General features: G+C 39.5%; 1 long non-coding RNA gene across 1 annotated transcript in view; it reads left to right on the top strand.

Annotated features, from left to right (window-relative positions):
• LOC140105035 (uncharacterized) overlaps positions 1-3,262 on the top strand; it is an 80,835-nt gene extending 77,573 nt beyond the window's left edge. The window contains exons 2-3 of the long non-coding RNA XR_011850483.1: positions 390-523; positions 2,694-3,262. This is a non-coding gene — a long non-coding RNA (uncharacterized lncRNA). The remainder of the gene's footprint in view (positions 1-389; positions 524-2,693) is intronic.
• The last annotated feature ends 24,195 nt before the right edge of the window (positions 3,263-27,457 follow it).

Raw genomic sequence — 27,457 nt, forward strand, 5'->3', positions numbered from 1 at the left:
TACAAATGTATTTGTAAATGGAAACACCTCATTGCAGATGCGGCCCTGGGAACAAATAATGTCATTATTCAGGTCCCACACAGTTTATCCTTCCTAAAATTGCTAAATTGTGATTAACAAGTGCTCTGTCATCTGTCAGCTGATCTCTAGGCCTTTTCTATAGGTTGTAAATGAGCGTCCCTACAGTAGTTTTGCCGATTGACAACTTGTTCTGTTCTTGTATCTGTTTTTAAATAGATTTTGACTGCATTTGTGCTACAGAACACCACTTCAATTTCTTTGCACTTTTATAGGAAGATCTGTTATCTTCTATAGACTTTGTGTTATTTATTTGCTGTTTTTATATCTTTTAACTAATTAGTATTGTCTTATCTGACAATGTTTCTCAGACTCAGCAAATAGATGATTATTATCACCGTGCAGCAGGAAAAGGGAGATACATCACACAAGACTGGGAACATTATGGACAGTCCTTATCTATTTCTCATCAAGCGCTATACATCCAAATCTATACAATTATATAGTAAGTGAAAGACTCATTTTTAGCGGATTTTATGTTTTTTTTTATGCTTTGAGCCAAACGATAGCTGTACACTCACCATTAGGAAATGTTCTGCACTTACCATAGCCACAACATTAGACAACTGTATAGAAACAAGCAAAAGTGATGCAAAGTAAATCATATTTGTAACCAATATAAATAAAAGTACATAGCATCCGCTATTAGCAACACAATTTAAATGACTGAAAAACACACAGTATTATGAGACTTTAATAGAAAACGCTAAGCATGATAAAAAAAAATCTACATCATAAAGTCTCCTCCACATTATTAGGATAAATTGTACATGTCTTTCACAGTCCGCAGTCTATTATTTTAGAGTGCATACCATTTTGTTTCATTTTTAATTAGAAAACATAATCAACGTAAAAGCTTCAGTAGACCAATCATCATAATTTTCCAGCTTTCAGGGATTAACATACCTTTTAATGGAACTGATTTAGGAAACAAAATACCATAATTATCCGGAGAGACTTTTAAAAATGCAAAGTCTCTTCTTCAGGATTATCATGCCCGGCTCGACATAAAACAGGAAAAAGTTTATGTAATCTAAATTGGACTGTTTTTTCATATTCTCTGGTTTGGACTTCACACTTTAAAATACAGAAAAAAATAAAAAAGCTTCTATCCATTAGGGGAAAGTTCACAATCATTCAGCTATGTCTTTGACATTCATTAACTGATGTTGCAGGTTTACTTAAGACCTCGTTCACACGACCATGTGCTCATCGGTTGAAGCCCACGGCCGTGTGGAGAAGGGGAGGGGGCACTGGCATAACTCCCCTGGGCCCCAGTGCAAAGTCTGTGCAAGGCCCCCCCGACTATAATGTATGCTTCATAGTACTAGTCTTCTCATATGGGAAAGTGAGGCCTTATGTGCCCCCAAAGCCTCTTGGACCCGATTGCGACCGCATCCTCTGCACCCCCTCAAGTTTCGCCCCTGGGAGGGGGTGATCGCTCCTCACCCCTAGCCTTGCCAAAGGAATCTGAACAGCAGCTCCACAAATCAGCACAAAGATAGGACCTGCTCTATATTTTGCAATCCGGCTTGGTCACGATGCAATAAACACACTGTTCCTCGGATGCCATAATCATAATAATATTTATTTATACGGCACTTTCAAATTCCATACCATTTTATAGATTATGGGGAACAAATACAAATAAAAAAGACATTACAGAGTATTAACATTGCCATATGAAACAATAGGAGTGAGGGCCCTGCTCGCAAGAGCTTACAGTCTGTGAGGATGAATAGGGTACCATAGAAGTAAATGGTGGCCATGTTATGTGTTATGTGTGGCTTGATCACGGCCACCGTTGCCGTCATGTGAATGGAGTCTAACAGTTCAGACCTTAGCTGGGGCTAAGCTCTGAATCATACCGCAGCTTTTATTGTGGATTGTCATAACGCTGCTCGAGCCAGGAGTCTTACATTATGTCCTGTTCACTACTGTGCACAGTGACAGAACAGGGAGTGTAGTGCTGTGGTACTGTTCAGAGCTCACTAGCGGGGAAGATGCGGTGATTGGCAACAGCCATTGCCCCTGTCCAGATGCACTGTAGGACACAGGGCTGCCAAGATCATTGTCAGATGAACACAGGGACCAGCAGCATCTGCCCATGAGTTGTATTGTGTTCTTCCTTTGTTGTGTTGAACTGTGACAGCCATGTGCTGCCCTCTCACTACGTGCCCAGTAACAGTTAAACCCTCTGAACCAAAAATTGTTAGACCCTCGTTCACAAATTCATTGGCAGGTAGTGCATGGTTACTCTATAAACTTGCTAATATCATGGTGAGACAAACATAGGATAAAAATAATACTTAATTATAAATAACACTATAAAACTAAGATTGCACTAGAAACTAGATTGATAATAATTAAAAATAGGTTTGTTTATTGAAAGGATATACCCAGGTGTACAAGGTCCTTAGAACGTATGTTAACAGGATAATAATATTAATCCCAGAACAACTTTATTTTTATATTTTGGTCTTTATGTTCACATTTTTAGAAGTTTTATATGAAATACAAGATGAAGAAAAACAAAACAGATGCAAAAACCAGCAACAGGAACAAGACCTGTGAAGAATAATGAAAACACAACAGTCAAGATGATAACATTGCAGTGCAAAGGAGAATGATCCCATAAGGAGGGAGAGAAAAAGGGGGAAGAAGTCATTACATGGACACTTAAATGCATAATGAACGCTTGGAAGTGTTGGGGGCTGGTTGCTCCACCAGTCTTCAATATTGAAAGCTGTTAACGTTGAGCAAAATTCTTTAGTAAAGTTATCTCCCCATTAAACATGACTGGATACTACAGTAAACACTATCTATAACTACAGTAAACTGCAAACACAAATAACATTATTGTTGGCTAATACCCAAGGTCTTCTTATATTTGATGTTGAGAGGAAGCACTCTCCAACAAGTTTTATTTTGTATTTGAAATGTATGGAATCTATCTCTTTACTCTTCCTATGGCACTAAATATGTAATACCACTGGATTTAAACAAAAAAACTAAATGGACCAAATGTATGCAGGTGCACACTGCCATGGCTGGAATGCAGAAGCAAACAAACACAAAGGATGCAACAGCACCATGGTAGTGCACTACGAAAGACCGAACACTGAATATATGAATTCTGAATAATATTACTGGAGTGTATGATTTTGATTAGAACATAAAATAACTGGATCCTTCTGTTCCCGAATTCATCCAAAGTTATTAGATCTATAATATCAGAATGCAAAGAAAAAGAACTGAATTATACTTAATGAGGCTGTGCCAGTTTTCTGCCATTCTTTGCACATAAATACTTGTATTTGCACAGTATTAATAAATGCTGCTCATTTTGATAATGTGGAAGTATTTCTTTAAAAGGCTTTAAGGGGTCTTACTCTATATGATATGTAGCATAACAGATGACAGTTTAAAAATGTAACTTTTTACAATGTCAAGTTAGTTGATGCTAAGAGAAACAGCTCCCATTCAATTTCTGGAACTTTTTATTCTTGCTATAGGTGTTTAATGAAAAAGAATAAAAACCTATTAAAGGAGCCATCTCTACCTAAAAAACTGGATTGCTGGTCCCTATTGCTGTACTATACTCATATATTTGTTATGTGACAGGACCCCATAGCATGGGAGAGTCAGAAACTGCCAAGCACATTGCTCGAGTATCGGCGGTGCTTCCATTCTGAGTGCTGGTGATAGCTGAGTCCTGTGACCTGCAATTTGCAACACTCCCATTCTGTAAAGTGGGGCAGTGGGATAACCCACTTTGTACCCATTAGATAAAACGGGACCACATGTTGGAATTGCTGGGGGTCCTGTTCTTGTGATGTGTGGGGTCACAGCAGCTGCACCCTCACCAATTAGCTTATTATTCCCTATTCTGTGTGTAGTTGAAATTAAAATACTGCTGAGATGAAGTAACATAATGCCCATAAATTATTCCTCATGTGAAAACAATGGATTACTGATTTATTCAATGTTTGATGAAAGGTGAGGTACATTTTAAGACAAATATTTTCTTATCGTGATTTGTACAGGAGAAATGACATTCAAATAACAACTGTACATCAGCCGTGGCCCCCAATTATTTCAAGTACTCATTGCATTCCTATGGGTAGCATTATCATTACTGTTCTCATTTTGCAAATGTCTTTTAGTCCGATCGCAATGCAACTTATTTGAATTTAAACTGATATGTAAATATTTTAACATAAATTAGCAGCACAGAAGGGACTACCTTCCTATAAAAGTCTCATTTTCTGGATTTGAGATGCATATGCAGTCCTGTCCCCTGTGGCTATGTCTTTATGCCTGCACTGATGTCCCTAGTGATCTTGCAGCCCTGTCTTACACAGCCATTCTGTACATTGCCAGATCCCTGGCCGCCTCGTTGACCTCTCTGCTCTGTGATGTCTTCCTGGAATCAGCAAAGCGGAGAGCACCATGGCAGGAGATCTCAAAGCCAGTCAATGAATTCCCAAACCTCCAAAGCCGACTGATTTGAATTTTGTTAAATGTTTGAGCATTTCATGTGAAATCTACCAACAACTGCAAGCCAGCTCCAGACACTACCGAGCCTCGCTGTATAAACAAACCTACATAGCACGCCATGATGTATAATCTCACCATGAGATCCTCCATCTGTCATTTACAGTGTCTGATGAGCAGTTAGACTTGCACTAATTCACCACATTGAACTGCAAGCCCCAGTGCACGCTACACACATCACAGGAACATGGGGTTATGAGTACTTCTGTCATGCTGTTTCTGTGATTGATCTGAGCTCAAATCAGGGCTGCGAGAACAGGGAACGGAGGCTTTAGACTTGGAATTCAACTAGCTCTACATTATTTCCCCACTACGGTCACAAGCTGGAGAAAACCCACTCCCAACATCCTTGTAAAGGACAGGGATAGTTAGATTGCCAGGAAAGAATAGCCGGAATCAGCCGTAGCATCAAATGATACATAAAAAGTGAGAGATGAATTTGCATGCTGGTGACTGCAAATGTTTGCTCTAATGATCCCTTTTTGTTACCATGGAGATCTGCAGAGCATCGCAGTGTGGGAGGGAGAATGGATCCTCTTCAGATGAGAGCTGAAGGAGCAGAGCTGCGCTTCGCTTTCTTATACTAAACTGTTTTTTACATGTCCAGTGTGACCTGTGCTTCTTCAGAATCCCAGACTATAATATCACACCCCTGATTTCATCATAGCACATTGATACATGGATCTCAAGGTTCTTAATGATTCACTCCAAGACCATAAATCATTGTTTATTCCTACACAAACATAGCTCAATCTCCTTGCTCCTAGCTCCAAGCTATGGCTTTCTGCAACCCTTTCACGGCTGAAGGGGACGACCCGCCGAATATCTTTTTCCTTGCGTTTCCACATAACACAATAAAGCCTTATCATCTTCCCTCCATTATTAATGTGGATATAACTGTAGCTGTGATTTAGGGTCTCTTCACCCGGACTACGCCTTTGAAATGGAGGAAGATGACAGTAAGAATTAGGCTGTAATAACCTGTCACATAATGTGATTATAGCAAGCAGAGCGACACATCATGCTGGGATGGATTACAAGCAAGATGACACTTCCCTACAGGCCACCTGCTGCATTATTATTAATAAACAACTCATCCTAAAAATAATCCATACTAAAAGCTGGAAAATAGATTGCAGGTACGGAGCCCCGGCTGGGAAGCACACAACTCCTTAATGCTCTTAATGATCGATGGCTTATATTATTATTGTAATGCAATGGTAGACAAATGAGATGGCTTCTGTTTGCATATTGCTCTATAAAGCAGATATTAGCATTTGTGAACTTTTAAGAGAACCTGTCAGCACTTGTACACCTGTGAAATAAATATGTGGGGAGATAAAAGCCTTCAAAACAGTTATCTCTTCTTTTTTTATGTGTAGTGCAAATTATCTTTGCAGGATTTGCAGGAAGAAAGCAATCCTGCTATTATCATGTGTAGTTTTATATCACAGCAGAACACATGGAAGTCCATAGGGAGATTGGTCGTAATATTTAAATGGGACGTGTCATCAGGAGCCCTTTTTCTTTTCCCCCCATTTCCCCATAGACAAAAGTGTTGTGGAGAATAGTTGCGAAAGTGTTTTTCATAATAAAATTGTCTTTATTGGATAAAAAGACAAGTTGGATGAAAATTTACCTTTCTCTCTGCAGAGCAGTCTCCCATGGGAGTGGCCAGTGGGGAGTGGTACCCGCCCACCCACGGGAAACTGCCCTGACATGCGTCTATTTCAAATAGGAGGAATATGGGCGTTTTTTTATTTGCAATAGACACATAAAGGAGTGGTTTCTTGAGGATGGGGAAACCACTTCTCCCTGGCCACTCGCATGGGACATGGGACACTGCTCTGTAGAGAGAAAGAAAGATTTTCATTTAACTTTTTCATTTTATTGAAAAAAAACTGTTTTGTTATAAAAACACTTTGGCAAAGTGCACACTATTCTCTTTCGGGACATGGGGGGGCCAGAAAAAGGGCTCCTAATGACAGGTTTCCTTTAAGGGTGTTTTTTTTTGTTTTTTTTTAAACTGATGACCTATCACTTAAAACAGGAGATTAGTATCATACATGGAACCTTCATTAATATATAGTTTCATGTATGTTTAAATGCTATAAAGAGGAAAGAGCTGAAGACGGAGGACTACATCCAGTGATGGAATAGGTTCCCCTTAACTTAGCCTAAAAGCCACAGTCGCATGTCCCTTTATCCTTTGCAATGTCACAGGAGCGAGACAGTGGCCTTGTCAAACAGAGGAAGGGAGACTTCAAAAATAATGTGATAAATGTGGATAAACTCCTTGTAGCAGTGATGAGAGAAGATAGAGCGAAGGTCATATGTCACAGGTCAATAAAATTCTGAACAGACTGTACAAAACCTCACAAGGTAAATAGTCCATTGATTTTCATGTGTTTATAGGATCTTTTTACCCATGAAGGGCAGGATTTATCAATGCAAGAATGTTCACCTTTGGACCTCAAAATGATGATGTTTGTCAATAAAGGGTAATGTCAGTTTAAGAAAAACTCACTGATAAATAGACAACCATTACATCTTCCATGTTGTAACTGATTATCACAAGATACATTGAAGTACTTTGTATGTAAAAAGTGAGAATAAATCATTAGTGGTCAGCAGTAGCTATCCTGACAGGCTGAATGTGGGGCTTGTCAGCAGCGAGAGAGGCTTTTTCACAGCTTGGGATGGTGTGAGATGAGTGGCAGGTTAGAAAGTCCATTTGAGATGATTTCTCACTTGTTCTTTTTATATTGGTCTAAACCAGAGATGGAATATTTGTCTTCTATTTTCACATTATCTATACACATGCATGATAGGAGCTTGTGCTCAGATACAGATTTTCAATTTAAATCTGGACATAAAATATTCCTGTCTTCCTTCTATACTATACTTATATCTATAGGAAGTGATTTTAAAGAGGAAAGGCAATATACATAATATACAATATGACAGAGATGGAAACCTGTCATAGGGAATCTAATCTGGATAAGGGGTGGTCTTGAAGGGATTCCATTATTAGATTTTACCCCATACCTTCAGGGTATGAGATGTATTTTTCTAGCATTGCCTCTTTTATGTGAAATCTTTCCTGTTTGCCTCCTCTAAAGTCATATAAAAATGAGCTGAGAAGAATCAATTTGAATGAGATGAGTCACTTTTAGAGGCTAAAGGGGAAACATGACTTCAGATGCCCCTATCTTGGTCTCTAAAATACCTGGAATCCTGCTTTTGGTGTCATAAACTTTCAGACTACAGACGTGTGTTTTTATGAGGCATATAGTATTAATAGGTATAGATGAACAATCAGTTTTGTTTATTTATATACCCAATATACCAATAAAGTATTTTAGACACAAACATATAACACTTTGACTACTAAGTAGAAAAAAGCGTAAAAAATGCCGGCTCACCCAACCTTAGGATCATCTGGGCTGTACTCCTTCTGTGTGGATCTTCTGGTGCACGGAAAGACTGATCTATAGCCGTATAGCACATGCAGGAAGAGAAATGGTAGCAAACCGGCACAACACGGAGACCACCACTTGAGTACGATGAGAAAATAGATCCTTCTTTATTGTTAAAATGTCACATAACACGGGAAGAAGATGGGTTAACGCGTTTCGACGGACACCGTCTTAATCATAACCTGTCTAACATACAAAAACAGCCGCCTTTTATGTTACTCAGCTGACTACTAGACCAGAGGGAAAACCCTCTGAACTGACGTCACAGAGTTCCGGTCGTGCCCCCGAATCACGTGATCCTAGCTCCACCCCCCTTAGTCACATGATCGGAGGCACATCCCGGGACTGTGCGGCAGAGGTAAGTAAACAATCAATTTAAAATGCTTGTGAATACATAAAATAAACAATATGTTAGTGCTAGATACTATTAATGTATACAAAACTAAGTTGTTGAGATACAAAAATAGAAATGGACCATTGGAAACAAGACTATATTACATGGACTAAATTTAGCACACGATAATATACCAATAATCTAATGTGAAAGATGTAATTAAGTGGGACATAAGCCTATTGCCACTAAATTGAACATGACAAATATTATAGATATTATAAAACTGGTGTTGAAGGGGTGACAAGGAGAATTACAAACACAGCAATCCTAAAAGTGCTGCATAGTTTTTTACATGTAAAGAAATTCATAAATGCACATCGTGAAGCTAAATCCATATGTGTGTGCACACAACACGGCACAATAAGGCCAATATATGTATGCACACAATATGGTGCAAAATAGCCCAAGGTGTACTAGGAAATGAGAAATAGCGTACACACAAAACAACAGATAATGCCTTAATACGTTAAAATGATGTCTTGTCTTTTGTTCATGCCCTGTGGTATTCTACTTTCCATTACAAATATCCAATAACTCTCTCTATTTAAAAGTTTTCTCTTGATACTACCCCCTCTAATTGGGTGTAAAACTTTCTCAAAACCAGTCCATATGAAATGAGATGTGGATTTGTTATGAGATTCTCTAAAATGCCTGGAGGCCGCTGAAATGCCACTTGATTCATTAGTAATGTCTGACAAATGGCGGCGTATCCTGACTTTCAGAGGACCTGTGGTATGGCCTATGTATTGAATGTTACAACTGGTGCACTTAATAGAATAAATGGCATTGCTGGTATTGCAATTAAGATATGATCGAATAGGGTAACTTTTGTTGGTACTACTAGATGTAATACTTGTATCTACCGCAACAAATTTACAAGCTTTACATTGTGTGTGGCCACACTTATAGCAACCTTTGGTGTTTAGCCATGTCCCCCCAGAGTTTTGACTTCTAAAAAGACTAGGTGAAAGAGCATTACCTAAGGTGGGAGCCCTCTTGGCTACACATCTAATACCACCCTCGAGTATATTTTGTAGACAAGAATCTTGTAATAAAATGGGAATGAATTTTTGAACTATCTTAGTAATTTCTTTATATTGCCTGCTATAGGCTGTAGAGAAAATTATGGGGGTCTTTGATTTTCGTGTTGTTGAGGCGTACTTACTTCTCCTATTTTTACCTTCATTGTCTTTAGATTTTGGGTTTAACTGTTCTACCAGTAAATCCTGTTGTGATATATTCAATATCTTGCTCTCAGCTTTCTCAATGTAACAATTTTGATAACCTCTCTGGAGAAGTCTAGCCCTAAGAGAGGCATTACAACAACTGAAAGAAGAGTCTGATCTGATTATCAGGTCGGCGGACAAAGGGGGGGCCATAGTAGTTATGGATGCCGCCCTCTATAAACGCCTCAATGAGGATATGTTGAGTGATAGTAACACCTATCGCAACCTTGAGTCCAATCCTACTAGTCTAGTTAAAAAACGCTTGTCTAAAATATTAGAAGAGGGTCTAACATTGGGTGTTATCACACAAAAAGAAAAAGATTACTTGTTTGTGGAGGACCCTATAACGCCAGTTTTTCATTCGCTCCCCAAAGTTCATAAGAACATCTTCCCGCCACCTTTAAGACCTATAGTGGCAGGGATAGGGGGAGTAGGAGAGAGACTGGGCGAATGGTTAGACCATTTCCTTCAGCCTATCACCAGAGTCACCCCATCTTTCCTTCGTGATACAAAGCATTTGTTACAGATCATGAATAATTTTGAATGGCATAAAGAGTATAATTGGGCGTCGTGTGACATTACCGCTTTGTATTCATCCATACCGCACGAACTAGGACTATTGTTCCTACGCAGACATCTAGATAGCTATAGTACTTACAGCACAACATTGAAAGAGTACATTTTGCTCGTCACTGGCTTTCTACTACAAAATAATTTTTTTTACTTTGACGGCAGGTATTACTTGCAAGTGGAGGGGGCCCCTATGGGGGCCAAGTTCTCCCCCTCCCTTGCGAATATTTACATGTCGCAATGGGAGGAGGCGTTCATTTTCTCATCATCCAACCCACACCAGGCGTCCATAGTATGGTTCGGTCGGTACATAGACGACCTGGTGTGGGTTTGGAAAGGGTCAGAAACATCCTTTACTAATTTTGTCAGTTACTTGAATGACAACCATATGAATCTAAAATTTACATCTATGTTTGGGGGAAAGTCAATCCCATTCTTAGATGTTACCCTAATAGGAGAAGACAATAGAGTCAGAAGTATACCCTATAGGAAGGAGATGGCTAGAAACACTACTCTTTTAGCTTCCTCTTGTCACCCTCCCCATGTAATACAAAACATTCCATATGGGGAACTGATACGTCTAAGAAGGAATTGTTCTGATAACGACGATTTTGAAAAAGAAAGAACCACACTTAGGGCTAGACTTCTCCAGAGAGGTTATCAAAATTGTTACATTGAGAAAGCTGAGAGCAAGATATTGAATATATCACAACAGGATTTACTGGTAGAACAGTTAAACCCAAAATCTAAAGACAATGAAGGTAAAAATAGGAGAAGTAAGTACGCCTCAACAACACGAAAATCAAAGACCCCCATAATTTTCTCTACAGCCTATAGCAGGCAATATAAAGAAATTACTAAGATAGTTCAAAAATTCATTCCCATTTTATTACAAGATTCTTGTCTACAAAATATACTCGAGGGTGGTATTAGATGTGTAGCCAAGAGGGCTCCCACCTTAGGTAATGCTCTTTCACCTAGTCTTTTTAGAAGTCAAAACTCTGGGGGGACATGGCTAAACACCAAATTTACACAATGTAAAGCTTGTAAATTTGTTGCGGTAGATACAAGTATTACATCTAGTAGTACCAACAAAAGTTACCCTATTCGATCATATCTTAATTGCAATACCAGCAATGCCATTTATTCTATTAAGTGCACCAGTTGTAACATTCAATACATAGGCCATACCACAGGTCCTCTGAAAGTCAGGATACGCCGCCATTTGTCAGACATTACTAATGAATCAAGTGGCATTTCAGCGGCCTCCAGGCATTTTAGAGAATCTCATAACAAATCCACATCTCATTTCATATGGACTGGTTTTGAGAAAGTTTTACACCCAATTAGAGGGGGTAGTATCAAGAGAAAACTTTTAAATAGAGAGAGTTATTGGATATTTGTAATGGAAAGTAGAATACCACAGGGCATGAACAAAAGACAAGACATAATTTTAACGTATTAAGGCATTATCTGTTGTTTTGTGTGTACGCTATTTCTCATTTCCTAGTACACCTTGGGCTATTTTGCACCATATTGTGTGCATACATATATTGGCCTTATTGTGCCGTGTTGTGTGCACACACATATGGATTTAGCTTCACGATGTGCATTTATGAATTTCTTTACATGTAAAAAACTATGCAGCACTTTTAGGATTGCTGTGTTTGTAATTCTCCTTGTCACCCCTTCAACACCAGTTTTATAATATCTATAATATTTGTCATGTTCAATTTAGTGGCAATAGGCTTATGTCCCACTTAATTACATCTTTCACATTAGATTATTGGTATATTATCGTGTGCTAAATTTAGTCCATGTAATATAGTCTTGTTTCCAATGGTCCATTTCTATTTTTGTATCTCAACAACTTAGTTTTGTATACATTAATAGCATCTAGCACTAACATATTGTTTATTTTATGTATTCACAAGCATTTTAAATTGATTGTTTACTTACCTCTGCCGCACAGTCCCGGGATGTGCCTCCGATCATGTGACTAAGGGGGGTGGAGCTAGGATCACGTGATTCGGGGGCACGACCGGAACTCTGTGACGTCAGTTCAGAGGGTTTTCCCTCTGGTCTAGTAGTCAGCTGAGTAACATAAAAGGCGGCTGTTTTTGTATGTTAGACAGGTTATGATTAAGACGGTGTCCGTCGAAACGCGTTAACCCATCTTCTTCCCGTGTTATGTGACATTTTAACAATAAAGAAGGATCTATTTTTTCATCGTACTCAAGTGGTGGTCTCCGTGTTGTGCCGGTTTGCTACCATTTCTCTTCCAATAAAGTATTTTGCTCTCAGTTAGGTGATGTCAGGATATCTGCTCAAGCTCAGCACCACATACCTGACAGTAGAGAGACTCATCACCACATTTGGTGCCAAAACTAACAGAAACTACAGCCCAGGAAAAGTGGAGGCTGAAAAAAATAAATGCAGTGACACTAGAATGCATGGAGCAACACCAATGACATTATACACAGAGTTAAAATTTGTGGAGGTCATATTCCGAATCTCCTATTTACTTTTGTCTTTAAAGTTAAAAAAATTCACTAAATCATAAGCATGTTTTATCACATATTAAGAATGTGGGAATTTTTTTTGCCAAGAAAATCAATGTGTTATGTAAATGTAATATGTAAATGAGCCAGTCTAATGAAATTTTACTCAAATGATCTCTCTAATTCTGTGAATTAATGACATGTCTGAAAAAAATTTCACACCTCCCAACCCTATCCAAAACTGCTGGAATCACCACATTTTCCACTTCACTTCTATTAACATATAACTGCACATAATCTCTGTTAACCGTTCCATGAAGACTTCAATGATGACGAGTTTTATATTTATATGTATTAATTACTCACCCTTCATAAATAGATTGTGTAAGAAAGGCACAATATTATCCAGTATCAGCTTCAGCACATCCTAGATGACCAAGCACACTGTAGATTACATACAGACAGGGGCGTTAAAACAGTGATAGCAGGCATAGCAGCCGCTAAAGGGCCCACAGTGTCAGGGGATCTAGCACTCAACCTGCCTCACTAAAGAATGGAGGATCTGCACTGTGTCTGTATGAATGTATGTGTGTGTATATACTGTATGTGCATATATGTTGTATGTGTATATATGTATTCTGTATATGTGTTTATATGTGGTTTATACTGTATGTTAAAGTGAATATGCTGTATGTGTGTATATATGATATATGGTATATGTATATAAAGTATGTGTGTATGTGGTGTGTTTATACTGTATGTATGTGCATATATGGTGTGTATAAATTGTATGTTTAAGTATGTGGTGTATAAATACTATATGTGTGTACATAATGTGTATGTACTATATAATATGTATGTATAAATTTATGGATGTATACATACTGAGTGTGTGTGTATGTAATGGCCCTCTAAATGCGGTCATTATGAAATAATGTGCTCCTGTCAGATTTCTGTATGTCCATGGAGTCTGATCACCTCTTTGAGGCTACTCCCCTCTACTCCCCTTGCTGGTCCTACCTGCTTGAACAAGGCCTATCACCTGGACCATGTGACCATGACAAGTATGGCACTAGGTTGTGCTAAAGCCAGCCACTTAGGTACCAGGGAATACAGCTGCCCTCAAGCCATTAGGTCAGGCCCGGTAGGAGGACAGTGCATATATACTATATGAGTTTGTATAAACTGTAAGTATGAGTGTTTAAGAGTATATAAGTGTATATATGTATATAAGTGTGTATATGAGTATAGAACTTTATGTGTGTGTATAAATGTGTGTATATATAAGTGTTTAAATGAGTGTGATTTCATTAACATGTGGTGTACAAATATGTCTATATTATAGGGGATGGGGGGCCTCATGCATCTGGTCCTTCAACTGAATGTGGGCCATGCTTTACAGGCATATATTCTTAAATTTAATCTACACCTGTTCACACCATATTCTGTATTTCTTAATTACTTATTAAAGCTTTGTATCAGTTGGAACTTTCCTTTTTTCATAGGGCATTTAAATGAAAGCTCTAGATTGATCTATTACCTGCCTGCAGCCTGTGGCCTCGGGGGAGTATATAAATTAAAAATGGAAAGAAATCCCACTTTGTACAGTTACATCATGAGTCATCTAGGGGTTGTCTGGAGGTTGAAAGGCAAGTCTACTTTATTCCAAAAACAAAGCTACACCTTAACATGGTTTCTGCCTGTATTGAGCCCAGTTGCAATACCAGGCACGGTCCATGCGCAGAAGAGGTGATGTTTATTTAGGAAAGCGACCAATCTCTGGACAACCCACATACAGCTATTTGCACAGCTTAAAGGGAACCTACCACCACGAATCTACCTATAAAGGCAGATCGGTGGTAGGTGGATCAATAGGACGTGAGGATAATCATTTTAAGGACTGTTTCGATAACTTTTATTATCGATACATTTTGTTATGTGGCTACTGGGGTGTGGAGTAGCCACAGCTGAGCCTACATGGCGCGGCTACTCCGCGCCCCAGTAGCCTCTTTACTCCTCCTACCCACAATCCTCGTCCGAAGAAACCTGCCGTCAGCGCATGCGGTCACTGCTCCGAAGCCAGAGGTGTACAGGCGCGGGCCTGCTGTTCTGCGCATGCGCCAGGTTCGTCGGACGAGGGTGCGCAGCTACGAGTAGCTGTGCACCAAAGATTGTGGTTAGGAGGAGTAAAGAGGCTACTGGGGTGTGGAGTAGCCGCGCCGTGTAGTCTCAACTGTGGCTACTCCACGCCCCAGTAGCGGCAGAACAAAATTTATCGATAATAAAAGTTATAGAAACAGTGCACCTACCACCCGATCTACCTGTGAATACTCTGTTACCTGACGCATGGGGTATGCATGAACAACAGTGATTATATAGTCCTATATGGTCTGTTACAATCAAAATTAGCCAGATTACATAAGAAATTGTAAAGGTGTTTTAAAACATTAACATGTTATCCCATTTACATTGGATAACTGCCACACAACACAAAACGCCATCTAAATCGATCCTTGATCATTGACCGAATTTGATCATCATAATTCACAGAATGAACAACTCACAAAAAGTTCAGCCTCACTATAAACATCAGCATAAAGGTTCGGAAAATAGTAGCCCCAGAGACTGTAGCCACACTATCCGTCATCTATCAAACCTACAGTACATGAGCTTTAGCAGTAAAACTAGGCAGGAAAGCAGTTAAGTTACCATATATTTACCAGGCATTAAGACTTTAAATAATAAAGCCATTGATTTCTATAAATCATCTTTAACTGAGATTTACAATTAAGAATCCTTTTCTAAATTATTACATTCATTAGAAATCATTATTGAAATGTTCTGCATTTAAATGAGTAGGAACAAAGCAAGTCTTCTCCGTGACATATGCAATTCCCAGTGCCAACCATAAGCAGAACTGACAGACATCTCTTACTGGGAATGGCATTAACCACTGCCATACTCACTAAATCCTGATTTTTCGGCAACAAGCTGAGCATCAAGCCCACCAGGAGCTAGCAATCAAAAGCCATTTACGCACTCTTTATTGTTTAAAATGTTCTGTGTATTCTCATATCAGTAACGCCCAACGCTAAATATAGAACTTCTCTGCGTGATGTCTCCCGTTTATTCATATATTCTGCACAAAGATATGCAAATCGCAACGCGGTGCTATTGTTTTCCTTTATTTTGTAAAATATCAACATATTTTAATGTATACAAAGACTCAAATACTGTAAAAACACAATACAAAAGAACATAATATGAGCAGACTGCTTTGGCATGGTTATATATCAGACAATGTACTCACTATAGAGCAGTGGATTGGCAGAGGACAAAGGTACAAAGACAATTTCACACTGATAGTTGAGAACCAACTAACAGACTTTAGGCACAGTATAGAGGCTTCATTAAATAATACACTACTAAAATTTGCTTAATTTTTAAAGATGTTGCTGTCAGAACCCTCTGTGGACTCTGGCTGCAGAGTTCTGAACTTGTTAACCACAGCTAGGGCTTCTCTGCTGAAGCTGTGATTGACTGCTGCCTTGCAGAGTTGATATCCATGGTCGAACTGGCAATCTGTGGAATCTGTGGAAAGCTGGGTAGTTTAATCCATCTTGCTTCTGATCCAGAATGTTAAATCCCAACCTGATAGGGAACCCCGAACCCATACCACAGTCTAAATAGGGGAACCTTGTACCCCTATCCTGTGCCTGTTCCCTGATTCTCTTGTGTCTGTACATTTCTCTGTCTGTCTGCCTCTTTGTTGAGTTTTCTTTTGTTCTGAGTAGAGAATGTTGACCAGTAGCGCCTTGCCACTAGGGTATGTGAGACTATTAGGTAGGAAATTTGGGTTGTTAGTGAGTTCAGGGCTTGCACCCATTTCTCTTTCATGAAAGTTGCATTTTTACCCACTAATGAGCAGTGACTGCTATTGCTGCTCAGTTCCACTCACTAATGGACTGCGTTAATTATTGAATAAAACTGACAGGATATATATTGGTTTAGAACCATATGGATATAATCTTCTAATCTAACAACTTTTTCATATAGATATAATGGTTTGAAAATTCTGTACCCCCCCCCCCCCCTCACTCTCACTACAACTAGACAACTCAACCGGCAACCCTGGCACACTGACCTCACAAAACACCTGAGGCAAAGTGTCAGGAGTGCTGAATGGTGTTGGAAGAAATCACTCTTAAAAAAAGACCTCCTGTCATACTAGCAGGGGGTCTTCACCTACAAATCTGCACTTGCATCTGCACAACAGGATTTCTTCATTAATCGTATATCTTCTTTATCTCACAACCCCAGACAACTATTTTCTACCTTTAATTTTCTTCTATGTTCTCCAGCACCCTCCCCAACCTCTCTCATCTCAGCTGAAGAATTTGCCTCACACTTTAAAAACAAAATATCATGGAAAGTTTCAACTTTCATCCCCTGCAACCCACCCAGGAAATCCATTCCCCCTTCTTGCTAACTAACTTCTCTTCCCTTACCGACAAGAACGTTTCCTCCATGCTGTCAAGCTCACATCCTCACTGCTTGTGCGCCCAATTCCGTCACATCTTATCCCCAACCTCACCACTCTGCTCATTCCAGCTCTAACTCATCTCTTTAACCTTTCTGTGTCCACTGCTATCGTTCCATCTTCCTTTAAACATGCAACTGTCACACCCATCCTAAAGAAGCCATCTCTGGACCCATCTACTCTACCCATCTACTATCGCCCTATTTCACTTCCATATGCTTCAAAACTCCTGCAACAATGTTCATCTATAACTATCTTCCTACCTTTCATCCAACTTTCTTCTAGACAAACTACAATCTGGTTTTTGACCCAATCACTCCACTGAGACTACTCTGATCAAAGTTTCTAATGACCTACTGCCAGACAAGGCAAAACATCACTGTTGAAGATTCCTCCTGCTGAAGATGCTATGTTCTCTTGGTATTACTGACCTGGCCCTCTCCTGGATGGATCTTCTCATACCAACTGGACATTCAGTCTCTATGACTCTCACACCACCTCTTCACCTCACCCCCTCTCTTTTGGTGTCCCTCAAGGTTCTGTCCTGGGACCCCTACTCTTCACCCTCTACAACTCTGACCTGGGACATCTAATTAAGTCACATGGCTTCCAATTCCAGTCCTATGCAGATGACAAACAGATCTATATTTCTGGTCCAGATATCTCCTCTCTTCTAGCCAGAATTCCAGAGTGTCTATCAGCCATATCCTCCTTTTTATCATCTTAATGTGGACAAAAAAGAACTCATAATCTTTCCTCCACCTAATACATCCCTGCCACTAGAACAAACTATCACAATTCATGGCTCCACACTCTCCTCGGTCCATAAAGTCCGCTGCCTTGATGTCATCTTTGACTTATCCTTTAAGCCTTACATAGAGGTCCTTACTACAACCTGCCGCCTCTATCTCAAGAACATCTCTCGCATCTGACCCTTCCTCAATCCAGAGGACGGACATTCTTATGGCCAAAGATAGAGCACGCTCCATCATTTTTGTGCCCACGGTACAGTGAGTACAAGTTGTGCTCACCGTACCGAGCCCGGGCGTCATAGACAACTATGGGGGACTTATATGCGTCTGTAATTTGTGGCTGTATATTCCTCCCCCATACATTAGTGTGCAGGGACCCAAACTGTCAAAATTAACAAAAAATAAAAAGTTATCAATTAAAAAAACCTGTAAAAGCACACTCTGTTTCTGTTCTGATGCTCAAGTGTTTTCCATTAATATTCATTTTCTAATAGTAATTTACTTATTTACTTTACTTGTCTTTACCTATACATCTCAGCAGTGACATAACCTGGCCGACAATGGCCACACTAATCTCCTGGATTCAAGGCTCAGTATGACAAAATCATAAATGTAATTTGTTTCTCAGTGTTTTCTTTCCTTTCTCCTGTGTTTTCAAAAAAATATTACTTTTTCATGAGACCAAGATGTTAGTATTTTTCTTGGTTTTGTTGTATGTTTTCTATTATAGATGTTCACACAGAAATCAACTGCCTTCCATTACCATGAACAATGCAAATAACTAATTCTAAAGATATAGAAAATCTAGATGAAGTGCCTGTATTTTGTAAAAGTTGCAAGAAGGCTCATTCATGTTAAGTAAATCCATTAAATGTGCAATATATATTATGTTTTCACATAAAAAAAGTTCTGTTGTAGTAAGTGGGTAGTTATCACACCACATATTTTAAGCAAATTTAGCTTAACGTGACACTTACTGATAAACAGTACAGTTGTAAAGACATCTATGATCAACTATAATTAAGCAATGTAAGTAACAAGTCCCACAGCTAGAACTATAGCCTCTGATTTTCTTAATCTTAAGGTGAAACAATATGACGTTCCCTAGTATAAAAAGAAATAAATGGCAAAGAGATAAAATACAGGTATGCATGACATTCATCTGCTGAAACCGTTCTCCTAGAGTGAGCATGACTTCACCGCTGGAACAAGACTAGGACTACTCTCATACTTTTACTGTGTAAGGCAGCAATTTCTAGCTGTGCCCTTGCAACCAATGCAAAGGAAGCCAATTACGAGCCTCTCGGCGCTAATCTAATTTGACAGGCCATCAGAAGGCTGGTCATCATCCAAAGATCAAATCACTAGTCTGGCTAGTCAAGCCCAAAAATGTCACTGTACAAAAGTGTTAATAAATCAAACAGTTGAACGGGTCCTTGTGCATTCTAGAGAATGACTGCTGATAATGGAATAATACAGAGAATTTCATTGACTCTGTTGGGTCATTGCCGGTAAGTGATCTCAGACTGGATTCTGAGTTCTGTATTGCACAGTACTGGGTACTGAGATCAAGAAAGCGAACACAGCCGGCAGTAACAGCACTAGCTGGCTGCTCTGCTGCTTGCTAAAAGCAAATTGCCAGAAGTAACCCTACAGTGCCGAGCTCTCCCAGATTGCCCACCATCTGACTAAAAAAAGAAACCTGCTTCAATTTAATACATATCCATTCTCGTGCTTTAACTGGCCTAAATCTGTCGTTTCATTGCATTTAAAAGAATAAGTTATTGTCAAGCACAGGATAAAACCGAAGCTGCTAGAAATGTAACAGTATGCAAGTTTGGCCAAGGTAAACAGCAATAACAAGAGTGACAGTCATCCCAAATTTCATTTATGTGACAAGAGCTCCCTCTACAGCTCAAACTAGAGAATGACTGGCGAGTTGGTCTGGGCAGCTGTAATGCAAGTATAAAGGAGATGGAGATATATATACTTACAAATTCACACAACCACTAAAAGCGTAATTAAAATGAATAATTTAGCGATAGGTATTAATTTTATTGACCGCCCCTTCTGTTATTTACTCTGCGGCTATTTAACCATATATCACAAGCTGTCGTTATTTGCCAAACTCCAGAATGCACATTACGAATGGGGCTAAGGGTTAACCTGCCAGTGGATAGTAAAAAAAAAACAACCTCTTTATTTTGTGTGAGCTCCAGGACTGCACTCTCTAGGGAGGCTTGACTTCCAAATAGCTTTGGTGCAAGTACATAAAGTCATTTGTTCAGGAGAAGAGAGGAGCAGCTCTGCCAGTCAATTTTATCCCTGCAGTAAAGTAGACGTATGCCATGTCATACGAGTTCTAAAAAAGAATGATTTACTATGATTTCACATATGTGTGTGCTGCATGATGAAAAAAAAGTCAAAAACGACAGCAACACTTATGCTCTATTGATAAAATACATTAGAGGAGCTTCAGTTTTATTTTTTCATTAGCTTTTTTGTTTCATTTTATTTATCTATTTGCAAATTATAATTTTGGTGCACAATGGGGCACATTTACTAAGGGCTTTGCTCTGGTTTTCTGGCAGACTTTGCACGTTCTTTTAGGTGAAAGCTGCTAGCACAGGTATTTAAGTATTGTCCACGCCGCTATTGTGTCGCACACGACCCTTTTGTGGCGCAGTTACACTAGCCTCCATTAGGGGGGCGTTCCGGCGCTCAGTCGAACCGAGCTCCGTATTTAACATGCAAAGTTTGTTGCAAGCCCTGTGTTATAGGTGCACCACACAAAAGTTGGTGAACTCTGTCGGGCCAGTGCAGGGAAGCGACAGATTCATGTTCTCTGTCGCACGTTCTTAATGAATCTGTCGCACCGAACATTATACACAGGCAGAGCACTTTTAATAAAGTTTCCGACTTTCTTAGTAAATGTGCACCAAATGTGCCCTATTACTGTCTGTATGACTCCTCCATTGTAACCACTCCCCTGCCAGTGGTTGGAGGGGTATGCAAATTTGCACACCCCTCCATCATTACCACTACCACTGAATGGCAGCAGGTGCAGAGAATGCGGTCAGAACAGGGCCCAAGAGGCTACGGTGGTCCAAAAGCTGTCACTTACCCATAGGAGAAAACTAGTACAAGTACAAACTTTAACAGGGTAAGTATAATATGGGTGACCATATCAGAGTATTATACTTACCCTGTTAATGTTTGGGATTAGAGGCCAACAACATACCTTTCAACTTCTAAGAGGGACAAAAGATGTGGTGTGCGTAGCGTTCTTTTCCCTAAGCCCATGCCTTTTACCCTACCTTTTCCTCCACCCCACACTGTATAATTCCCTCTAGTAACTCCCAGTCACATTTTGTCTCTGCCACTCCCCCTCATATTGTTGCCCCCTAATATTCTGGCCCCCTCATACTGTGCACCCCCACAAGCTCCCCTCTTATTGTGCATTCCCCAGAATCTCCCCTTCATATTATGCCCCCCAGTAACTTCCCTCGTATTATTCCCACCTCAACAGGCCCCCCTCATACCGCACCCCAAACAGCGCCCTCTTGTTGCTGCTAAACAAAAATGAAAAAAAAACTGCAACATTTAGCACTTCTGTCCTCTACTGCTGCTTCTGTGAACAGCCATGAAGCCGGCAGGTAGAATGACATCATCACATCGCACCTACCAGCCCTCCCATACAGAGCAGCTGAGGCAGCCAGGACAGCAGGATAGAGCCAAAAATTATGTGACTGTCCAGCTGTTTCCCGGGCTATGGATGATGTCTTTAATGAAGTATATATCAAAGTTTCCTATTATCACCTGCTCTATTCTGTTCTGAAGAAATAAAAAATAATAATTCAAAGTCTTAGTTATGCTTTACACACTAAATGATTGTAGCCAAAGCAAACATGTCACATTATTATTGGAAACGTGATATATAGTTGTGCAGAGAGAGATTGAATAGAATTTGTCATTTATTGATCTAAATCACAGCTCCCTTTGATCTTAAGAGTCCATTGGGCAATGCTCTTAAGCAATTGACAGCTCTGTATGTATACTTATACAGGAAAGCATGTCCACTAGAACCTAAGTCCAGAAGGAGCTGTGATATACTGGAAATTTAAAAAAATGACAAGTTGTACAGACTTTTTGCACAATTTGTATATTAATATGCATACCTCTCTTTTGCTCTGTCTGTAGAGGGAGCTGCATATTCAATATGACAGGTGCCCTTGAAGAAAAAAACCTTCAATAGATGCAAAAAGATGATATCTTTCATGATGCTGGAAATGATAGTTCAATAAGACATTACAAGGACATTGAATACAACCTAAGGAGATGAAACATTCCTCTCCCACTTTCCAGACATAAGATGCTGACGCTGATGTCACCCACTTGTGAACAATCAATGTCACTAGTCCTTATCCTGTGGACCTTCCTTCTGCTCCTGGCATTTCAATCTCTTTCTCCGAGCAGGGTCACACTAATGTGATGGCTTTATCAATTCTCAGCTGATCTGCTTCAATTGTAAAAGTGTCTGTGACTGTCTTGATGCTATCTGCGCTATTTCAACTCACCTGTCAGTTAGTGTTGAATATTTGTGAATGGTCTCTTCTGTCCGTCTTTACTGTTGCTGAATGGACGGTACCTGAATCTGAAATAGGAGTTAAGAACAAAATGAAAAACCAGGCAATTAATTCTGTTGTTGTTTATGTCTTAATTCATGGTCTGCTGATTCTGAATTTCCCATTGCTCCGTTATGAAGAAGGCCTGAGTGCGGCTGTGGTAATAACTATAACTATAGGTCTTAGGTTGGCACTTTCACTTGGCACTAATTACCCTCAAGTAGTTTTCACCTTATGACATATGATCTTTATATTTAAAACTCAGCATAAATTGGGCTATGTAAACACGGTAAATGGTCAAAAAGTAAAGTGTGCACAGCTAACTGTTCTAACTTGCTTCATGCTGTGCTTCACTTTTATATTTGGTACAGTATAAAATAGGACTAGAAATCACAGCATGTATGTCAAAGAGACAGCTTTCATATTCTTAGTTATATAGAGCAAACATTTTGCATAATGTGCAACTTGATATCCAACTTCTATTAATCAAATAACACTATTTTTAGATGACAGGGCCCTTGGGATAATAGCAAGCACAGAAACAAGTGTGGTGGTTCTTCTGATGGAGGACAGCGAGCTTAATGAAAATCTGTCATCGAGGTGGGCTCCACATAGTTTATAGCATCTGTCCAATGCCCTATCACACTGGAACTAGTAGGCGCTTTAGTCTCCTCAGTACATGGCTCTTCTATTTGTTAGTGCTGCATATAACTATTCTACATGACCCTACTAAGCTGTGATCAATACTATCTGATTTACACTTTACTGATCCACACTTCAAAAACAATAGGTGTGCTATGAACACAACCAGAACTAATAAAACATTAATGTCCTATATTCAGCAAAAAGAAGAGCTTGGCTTCAGTGCTTGGCTTCTGCACCCAGCTATGAGACATATGGGAGGTTGCACCTTCTTACTTAAAAATGGACCCTGGAATAGACAATCAAAAGGTCCCATCTTCAAGTCCATCTTCCCCACCCCCAAATTCATATTCATGGCCCATCCTATGAACAGGTCGTCAATATCCATTAGCTGGAAAAATGCTGCCCTACGAACCGGCCATATCTAAAACCCTAACTGTAGATATACTTATATAGCTTTTCAGGGCCATGGTCACTAAATATCTGCAAAAGCTCTCACTCTTCACCCCTATTTCCTAAATTGGAAGTTCTGGCAAGTATGGCCGTCTATCCAAATGTTTGGTTGGTTAGTTTTCATTTTATAAAGTCTGATATTGGCTGTACTTGTATACTCCAGTTTATAGTTTTTAAGTGCTATGGAATATGTTAGCACTATATAAATGACAACAAGTATTATTCTGTAGTCCAGGCTCATTATCTTACAGAGGATTGTCAAACTGTAAAGTGAGAATTTTTCAGTTGACGTATCTGTAGGTAATATTTGTATATACATCACATTCTGATGACAGCTCCTGACAACTTTACAGAGTTGAGTGGCAATACATAGACGCTACTTATCTCTCCCTGTAGAACTGGTCTATTGCATATTACTGTTTGACTGACATGTAGTGCTGCCTTTAAAAAAGAGGTTCTTCAGCAACAGTAACATTTGGTACATAGTGTCTCATGTACGGCAACAACATCATAAAACACACCTAAAATAAAGCGGACATTCATTTTGAAACAATTGGGGGCAGGAAAAGAGTACAGAGAGTATTTTCAGGAATAATTGAAAGTTTTTCAAGAACTTCAATTCTTAAAGCGTTAAAGCCATTTTTAATTCTTTTCAGAAATGAAGATTTCGGGTGATAATTGTAAACTTTAATATGCCTGATAAAACAGGTTTTATGTGCCTTTTTTGTGCTTTCTTTCTCCTGTGAATGAACAGCAGCATCTGAAGTCTTGTATATAGTTCAGAGATAAAATATAAGGAGCTAAAGGTTAACTCTTTCCATGCATATAGAATATTCCCCTTGATGATTCAGCTCTCTGACTTGATTAGACTATCCATGGAATTAGACTTTTTATTTGCAGTAGAAAGAATGTGCAAAGTCTGGCAAAAAACTGGCACACGGCCCTTAGTAAATGTGCGACTATGGTCTATGTCAAAGTGACTTTGCACTGTGCTATGTTCATTAGGTGCAATGGAAAGTCGCAAAACAGCATTTGTGCCACAACTGTGCCAAAACAACGCCAAAAAAACCAAATGATAAATCACTTTGGACTATCACATGCAAAAAGTGAATGCAGCTTTCCCTGGATAAATTGCACCCAAAGACTTTGAAAAATGCTTTGTGCTTTGTTTATTTAATGTGATCGGGGCTTGGTTTTTGGGAAAAGTAGACATGGGGAGATATTTATCAGGGTCTCTGTGCCATGTCAGTGCGTAGAAGCCATGAAATAATTGCACTCGTTGCCGCCGCCGACTTTTCACATGTGAAAAGTCAACAGCTGCGTTTATCTCTACGACAGGCAGGGCGTAGAGATAAGCCCTGCGCAGGACCCCTCTGGATACATCAAGAGGCTTAAGCCTCTTTGTGTATCAGGCTGTGCCAGAGCAGTGATGGGACTATCATACATGGGCACATGGTCCCATGTGCAATGTCCCAAAATGTCCCACATTTACAAAGCCAACAAATAGGACATGTAAAGTAAGGCCTGTTCCACACTTGCGAGTGTGATGCGAGTGTGATGAACTCGCATCACACTCGCAACGCATGCTGCCAGGAACACACGGCCCGAACGCTGCACTGCGGGAGTGAACTCAGCATGTCAGTTCACTCCCGGTGTGCAGCATTTGGGCCGTGCGTTCCCGGCAGCATGCGTTGCGAGTGTGGTGCGAGTTCATCGCATCACACTCGCAATTGTGGAACGGGCCTAAGACTAGACAATGAAGTGATGCTACAGCTTTATCATGAATCACTGTGATGAATCTGGCTCAGAATGAAGCTATTATGACTTTGCTCTGACTTTGAACTTTTATACAGTTTTATTCTATTGGCACCATTGAATTTTATTTATTTATATCTAAATAAGTTCTTTCTCTACATAACAGTGAGGACTTTTACAAAGAGTCCTTGAACTCTAGCAATGATATCATGTGCTCCATGTTGTCTTACCATGTGAATTAAAAGAAAACACTTCAGTATTTTACAGAATTAAAAAGAAACACTTCAATCTTTTTTCGAAAGCGTTGTAAACTACTAAGATGCATCAGCAGCGATTGTATTCAGCCCCAGGTCAAGGCTAGAACAGTGCATATGAGGAAAACGGCGTTTTAACACTGGTAGCATTGTCAGGAAAAGTAAACACGAGGAAGGAAAGAGAACATATTCTAAATGTCCCATATGTTCTTTCTTTTATCGAATATTTATTAAAAAAGTGAAGGAATGAGGAGACGTGTAAAAACTGCAATTAATTCAAGATTAATCAATGGAAATGAGAAGATTCATAAAACTAAAATCACTAATAAAACGGCCAGGTGTTAATGGTAATAAAACATCACGTTCACATAAATTTTATATTTGCTCTGTTGTACATGCAATTTACAATTGTCCTCAGCATTTTTATGAGTCACGGATAAATACATTTTCCGCATCGGGGCACTTTACACTGCATTTATGTGAATTCTCAATAAAGTTCATATGATTTACGGCACTAGTAGGTTTTTTATTATTGCATTGTGAATTTTGTATGCTGCACCTTGCAGGATATAGTCATTTGCATTTATATTACAATTATCAATTGAAAAGTTTAGCATTCGGTACAAAACTTTGGCCATTGTTAATTACATACAAAACATGCAGTATCCTTCCGGCTAAGGCCGAAGGCCTGTGAAATATTAATAGATTTTAATAAAAGTACCAACCCTATTGTACCCATATGTAACAGAGAGAGAGAAAGAAAGAGCTACAGATTGCTAAAGGTAATCCTGTGGCCTTATGGCAAAATTCTCAAATGATCCCAACCTACCATGGCCACCTTAAAGGGTACGTGCCATCAGGATCACACATTTTCCCCTTACTTTCCCATAGACTTTGCAATACTAATTCCCAATCTTCTTTTAAAATTAACATTACTGGTTTCACTCACTTTAAAAACTATATAACAGTTTACCTGGATCCCTGCCTGAGTCATGTGGGCAATTCTGCTCTGCTGTAATCATCATCATTATCTCCTCTCTGATCTGCTACTTACCCTTCCTCATGCAGCCGTTACCTGACCTGTTGGAGATCAGATGATGATGACACAGGGAATCCAATGCCCCTGTGACTCAATGCAGTTTGCAGGTAGCCAGGTATACTTTTCATAACTTTTAAAAGTATGTGGTATCTTCAATGTTAATTAAAAAAAACAATAAGTATTACAAAGTTTGTGGGAATCTGCCATTAGGGGAAAATGTGTGATCCTAATCAAAATTCCTTTTAAAGGAAATCTATCACCAGGATGAAGGATTGTAAACCAAGCACACTTACATGCAGGTGTTTGTACATGAGTCCCAGGCATACCATACGTTCAGCTGGAGAGGCAGAGGGCTGCTCAACCCTCCCCTCTCTTTAGGGACGCCTGGTACCTGGTCGCATGGTACAGTAAGGTGAAACACTTGTGCGCTCACGGTTGGGCGCCATAGGCAGCTACAGTGACAAATATCTGGCTGCAAATTGTGGGGCCGGATATCTGTCTCCACAATGTACGTGTACAAGGGGCCTTAATTGGTGATAGAACAAAGGAAATAAATCACCAGTAAGGTAGGCAATGCAGAATGTAACATCAT

The sequence above is a fragment of the Engystomops pustulosus genome, chromosome 1 (assembly GCF_040894005.1).
Source record: "Engystomops pustulosus chromosome 1, aEngPut4.maternal, whole genome shotgun sequence".
NCBI classification, from domain to species: domain Eukaryota; kingdom Metazoa; phylum Chordata; class Amphibia; order Anura; family Leptodactylidae; genus Engystomops; species Engystomops pustulosus.